Raw genomic sequence first — 6,957 nt, 5'->3', positions numbered from 1 at the left:
TGATAATTTTGATGAAATCGCATGTTGATTTTTTGTAACAATTTCGCATGTGGTAATTTTGATGAAATCGCATGTTAAAAAACCAACGTGGGAAATTGTTACAAAAAACCAACATGCGATTTCAATGTGGGATGAAGATCTGACTGCTGAGATTATCGCGTACGTAATGTAGGATAAGGGCTCTTGTACGTTAACCTAACCCTATATATATATATATATATATATATATAATTTTATATAATCTCCTTGCACTTCGGGTACGAAAAGCTTACAACTTTGCGCTTAGACTATCTACATCAAGGATGTTTGTAGGTGACATGGAGGGTGTTCATTCCTATGTGGAGGGCATTTGTGAGAGGGATGGATTAGTGGGTGTTGTAGAGGATGACATGGAGGGTGTTCATTCTTCACAATTCTTGGGGAAGAATGGTGAAGAATGGCCTAATGGTGGGTCCTTTCTTTTTTTTTTATAAGGTTGTTTGTGGGAAGGATATATATGTTATTGTTGTGGGTAAAAAGTGTTTGTGGGAAGAATAAGTGAAAAGATGATGTGGCATGCTGATTAGGCTGTTTGTAGAAAGGATAGCCTTTCACTGATGCGGATAGTCTTAGCACTTTTGCGCCTCATTTTTAGACCTCCTCGCTTTTGTACGCCTCTCGCTTTTTAGAACCAAGCCTTTTGTAGGCGAGGCACAAGCCTATTAGATAAATTTTTTTATATATTCTATAGGTTTCTAGGATCATTTACCCAATATTTAGACACAAATAAGCTTTATATATGTTTTAATACTTAAATTACATACATGTACAGCCTAAAAAGCGTGACGTACTAAAATCTGCTCCAAAAAAATATGTCATGTACATGAGGCGCGCGCCTCAGGGTGGATATTTCACCAAAAAAGCGCGCCTGAGTTGCGCTTTATGTAAACATTGCACGTCAGGTAGCATAACATAAAGCGCTGAGGCGTGCTTTTTTAAACCAAGCGGTGCAAAGCCACTAGCTTCAGTCTTTCCCTCTCTCTTTGCTCTCAAGACGGTTAAAGACTGCGTAGTGGCTGATCGGGTTTGTTCAAACATGGGTTCTATGGGTTTGGAAGAGGCCGATATCCTCTCTCGCTGAAAATTCTAAATAAGTTCAGCTGCTATTTCTGTTAAACACCGATGGTTTATGCAATCTTTCAGCATGGTATGATCGTTGGATGTGGATTTTTTATGACTCTGGTTTATTTTCCATCCGAAGCGCCAAATTTTGTCTCCGTCCTTCCAGTATTTCCCATCCTAACTCTTCTATTTGTTGGAATAGTTGGGTCCCTAAGAAGGCTGGGATCCTTGCTTGGCAGGCGGCGTTGGATCGGTTGCCGACTTTGGTTGGGCTCACGTAAAGAAACATTCCGGTTCAGTCAACGTTTGTGTTCTTTGTGGTGAGCTTCCTGAAACGGCGGAACATTTTGTTTGTTGATGGCTATTTCCATAAATAATCTAAAAATTATAAACAATAAATAATACAATTTGAGGTGTTACCATTTATGCAATTTTGTTTGTTGTGATGCATTGTTTATTTCCTATATACAGGAAGATGTTTTCAGACTATGAGACATATGTCCGGAAATTTAGAATTTTGACTTGTACCGGCGGGTCGTGGGAGGTAATTAACGGTGTTATGGAGTATACGCCGTTAGGGTTGATGAGACGGACCTTTGAGATACCAGTGGAGTTAACATATTCTGAGTTGATGACTTGGGTGGCAAGAAAGTTAAATTTATCCGTGGAGATTGGTTTTAAGATGTCTTACCAGTTTCCACTTTCATCGTCCGACCCAAATAAGACTGTAGTTGTAGACATAGCTGACGATGAGGATGTCAAGATATTTATAGAAATGGCAAAAGAACCTGACCACGGGCTGATTACATTGTATGTTACGGAGAATCTACCAAGTGGCCAGGATCAATCATGTGCGCTAATGGGAAAGATAAGGCTTAAATCCTAGGAGATTGAAGCACTGGGAATTTGTCTCTATTTTACTTCCGAATCAAGTCAAGTTGTAAAATCTTGTTAACATTTTGTTATGCATTGTGTTAACAAGTTTATTACTTTTGAATCAATTCCAGTATTTGTCTTTGGTGTTGCAATTATTTTAATTAAGGTGTCAATTTTTAATTAAGGTGTCAATTATTTTAACTAAACTGAGCTTATCTTTGTTCGTGCTTGGCTCGTTTACAACTGAACCGGAAACTGATCGAGCAATTTTCGAGCGCACAATTTTCCAGTGAGCGACGAGTGATTTTGACAACCATAAATTTGGGATGTTTTCTTTGATGTTTCTGTTGTCTGATGACTGAGATCCGACTGTGTTAGGATGACATTAAGCCTGAGCCGTAGGGTGATAGGGGGAGAAGATTGATGATGGACGACTATCGAGAGAAAGAAGTCAAATTAAAACTGTTGCTTCACGACTTAGGGCTTTACTATTAAACTTACTATTAATTTTTTTATTGGATTGATTGGGCTAGCAAGTATAAATATATATATTTGGTCAAACCCGAAAGAGTCGTATGTATAAAACTATAAATGTAATTGTAATTTGTGTGTATGTGTATAATTATATATATACTAGTGAATAACCCGCGCAACGCAGCGGCAACAACAATTTGTAGGGTATATACGAAATTGCTCCTAAAATTAAAATTAATCTATATAAAATAAAATTAAAATCGAGCCGACTCGTGATCTCACGAGCCAAGCCACGCCTAGCACAGGGTTGGTTTGTTTACAACCGAGCTTTTTCTGAGCAAGCTTTTTGAACATGGTCCCCCTTATTTGGAGAAAGTGGTTTGGGGGGGGTGGGGGGGGGGGGGGCACAACTGTGATGAGCAATGGCGAGTAATGACACTTGGCGGTTTTCGTTACCCCGATGAAGAAACCACGAGTGTTGACCCAGCGTCCTAACTGTCATTATTTATGAATAGTTATAATTCATGATTTAAGAGTAAAACAGGGCATGTTGCGAAAAAAACGTAACATAGTTTGGTCATCTTAATATTCAAAACTCTCTAGAAAAAGGATGAAACCAGCTTTATGATGCAATTAGCAATAAGGTTGAACCCTCTAAAGGACGATTTTTGTAATTTACTCAAATATAAATGTGACCAAACTATGTTACCTTTATCATGCCATTAGTGAAAAGAAACCGAAACTGCTTTTTAACAGCCTTGATATTCATCAAAATAAGACGGGTTGTTTACCTGCTTATTGTGTTGTGAAACAATAATCAATTGTTTAGGATTGCTTATATGAGTGAAAAAAGTTTGTTCAGGGTAAAGAATATGAGTGACACTGACATACATACATCATCATTAATGTGATTTTCTCGCCGTTCGAAAAAGAAAATGTGAGCCTTCTCTTCATCAGTGAGCACAGTCTTAATATCATATATCTCTTTAATAGATGTCACCAACAATGACAGTCTCCGGTGACATCTAAAATAAAGAAAAGAAACCGAAAACTCCCATAGGAGGAAGAGACAACAATAGGAGTTTTAGAGCTTAATCTTGTAGTATTCTCCAATTCATTCATGAAACTTACAATGCATTTCATGAAAATCATACTAATTTTGAAGTCCAAATAGCATACCAGTCGGTGAGCCTCTTGCAAATCAAGAAAAAGACCATGGCAAAATGGGGACAAATGAGCTCTGATAGTACTTTATTCATCACGCCTTCTACAGCAACCTGATGAAAATCAAGGCATCAAGATGGTGAGAAAGAAGTCTAGAGAGAGGGATGTTAGACTTAGAGCATTCACATCCATTCCATCAATTTTTCACCCTATATTACACTAAAAAACACTACATTTTCTCTCTCCTTTTCAATTAAATAATATTCTTTTATACCTTTATCATTACCTTTTCTCTCTCCTTCACTCACAATCACTTTCAAAATATATTAAAAAATTATAGGGAGTGAACAGTGTCCCCTCAAATATACAGATGAACAGTAACATTTTCTCTCTCCTCCACTCACAACCACTTTTTATACTCTTTATATTATAAAAACTCCACTCACAGATTTTAGTGGGTTGGATGTGAATGCTCTTAATTGTTACCAAGTTTGAAAGAAAGTTAAACGATTCAAGGTGTAAATAGTTAGAAGTGCAGTTTATGTTATATAAGTATTTTAAAGGTTCGAACATGTAATGTCTCAATTGTATAATCGGTGTATTTAGGGTTGTGACGTATCAAAACGACGCGTCGTTTACACACACTGTTCTAGCGTGTGTGTATATATATATATACATCACTACTAGAAAAAGGGACAATTTCCTAGACAATTTTTTTCGTCACAGATTACTACACTTTATGACGAATTTCCTACAAAAAAAAAAGGCAAATTGGAAATAAATAATCCCAACTCACTGTTATTGGCCAATAATAATCCCAACTCATTTAATCACCAATAATAATCCGAATTATTCATTTTTGTTTGTAAAATACCCCCACGTTAAAAAAACACTAACTAGGTTAAAATATTGCTGATGTGGCTTAACATGTGTGGACTGACGTGGCTGGTTAACATCTTACCTATGTATAAAATGATTATCAGCCTCATTTGCACACACAATCGACTGAATTTGCCCAATTTGTAGAATTAGGGTTTCGAAGGAGAGTGCGATTGTGTGTGCAAATGAGGCTGATAATCATTTTATACACAGGTAAGATGTTAACCAACCACGTCAGTCCACATATGTTAAGCCACATCAGCAATATTTTAACCTAGTTAGTGCTTTTTTAACGTGGGAGTATTTTACAAACAAAAGTGAATAGTTCGGATTATTATTGGTGATTAAATGAGTTGGGATTATTATTGGCCAATAACAGTGAGTTGGGATTATTTATTTCCAATTTGCCAAAAAAAATTTAAGATTTTGTTATAAATTTTTGCTGCATCCATGACGAAAAATAAGAAAACACTAATTAATTGACAGCTGCGTAACAAATCTATCAGAAATAACCTACAAAGCAAAAAAATAAGGGAAAATAATATCGATTCCTACACATTTATGACGAAAAATAAGAAAACCCTAATTAATAGGCAGTTGCGTCACAAATCTATCGAAAATAATCGAACAAGTCAAGGATAATCATATTGATTCCTTGCAAATTATGATTTCAATGAAAGTTTGTTGGATTACAGATAAAAGCCCTATATAGTAACTACCATTCAACGACCTAACTAACTTGACACTGTTACAGTATAACCCTTCAACTTATGTGTTATGGCAATGTAGTTATGTTTGAATTTATGTTGCTTTTGGTAATGTTGGATATTCTTGATGGGTCAAGTTCGGTTCACAGATACGGGTCAGAAACGGGTTGCAGAATTTAGTATTTAGTCACAAGCTTATTTATATTTTGAATAAGTCTAGGTAGTGGAGTATATGTAGCAAGTTTTTAGGGTGTATACTTGGTATGCATTGTCTTGAGTCTATTCAATGAATGAAAGTGTGGGTTTTGAAGCAACAAAGATTCATCTTCGTGAGTTTGTTCTTAAGAGTGATTATTGTTTAAAACCCAACAGGTAATTGGGTGATCTTTCGGGGTTCTTTCTAGTGTGAAAAATAGATATTTTTTATTTCCACAACACAATAACAAATCTTGCCATGTCACAAGTTGCATCACATTCATCCTCCAGTCTGCATCATTACACTTCAGCAATGAATCCACCTCATCCTCCACCATGCTAGACAACCTTGCAACATCAATATGATCTGCCAAAATCACTAAAAACACAAATTGTTCACTGACGCACACCACAAAGACTTTTATTTTAGCCATCCCCACTTTTTTTTTGCAAAGTAAATAATATATAGACTATATACAAATGCCATCAAAGACGCTTTGGCCGAGTGGTTAAGGCGTGTGCCTGCTAAGTACATGGGGTTTCGCCGCGAGATTTCGAATCTCTCAGGCGTAGATTCTTTTTTAATATTTTGTATTTCAATGTTTCTCAGTGAATACATAAAGTATTTTGATTTCTTATGCTTTTAACGGATCTCTCTGTTTTTTTTTTAGTATTTGGGGTTTATAAGGCACATGTATATTGAATTCGAATGCGCGTTAACTTTTACTTCTACACGAAAATGCTAGCACTTTCGTTCAAAGTTAATGCGTTGTATACGTAATGTCGCCATCCAGATTGCCTTAGGCATGTACGCGGTTACTGTTCGTATGGTTTTCTCCTTTTAATGTTAATATTTAAAACACAATAGACAGTAAGAACAAAGGTTACCAACACAAAGTAAATTAATATATGGACTATTTATAGATGTCAACAAAGACGCTTTGGCCGAGTGGTTAAGGCGTGTGCCTGCTAAGTACATGGGGTTTCCCCGCGAGAGTTCGAATCTCTCAGGCGTCGATTTCTTTTTAAATATTTTTTAATTCAATGTTTGGCAAAGTCTTCAATTCTCTTGCAAAATCAGGACTGTTCTTTTTATTCTTGTCGGTTCTAATGGGTCAATGGGGTTGAAAATTGTAAATCTGTTCGTATTATAGTTCTACCCGTAAATCTGTTTCTTTTTTAGCTTTCAAAAATATTAGTTTTATATTTATTTTTTTTACGAAGTACGGTTGCTAACATGATGCAGGTTGCAGGTTCGAGGTGGATTTGTATAATTTTAATAAGTTGATTAGAAAACACAATATTTCTAAAAAAAAAAGTGCATATACCAACTAACATCCATTAAAGAGTGCTTGTTTCCCAAATAATAAAAACATTTTGAAATCCTCCACCCACCAAGAAAAATGCACATAAAACCACATACCAATATGAATTCAGCCTCTCAATTCTCTTCCTAAATTCATTTTCATCTGATTAAATAATGGAATAATGGAATTTAATATTCCCAACTTTCATCAATTGGCTGGCAACGGACCCTACTTCAAAAATAGCCACTGGCGGT

At 36.0% G+C, this 6,957-nt stretch overlaps 1 non-coding gene across 1 annotated transcript; it reads left to right on the top strand.

Annotated features, from left to right (window-relative positions):
* The first annotated feature begins 6,331 nt into the window (after window positions 1–6,331).
* TRNAS-GCU lies at window positions 6,332–6,413 on the top strand. Its single transcript has one exon. It is a non-coding gene; the product is annotated as a tRNA-Ser (tRNA).
* The last annotated feature ends 544 nt before the right edge of the window (window positions 6,414–6,957 follow it).

Source organism: Helianthus annuus, chromosome 4 (assembly GCF_002127325.2).
Source record: "Helianthus annuus cultivar XRQ/B chromosome 4, HanXRQr2.0-SUNRISE, whole genome shotgun sequence".
NCBI classification, from domain to species: Eukaryota; Viridiplantae; Streptophyta; class Magnoliopsida; order Asterales; family Asteraceae; genus Helianthus; species Helianthus annuus.
This window is presented reverse-complemented; position numbering and strand designations above follow the sequence as displayed.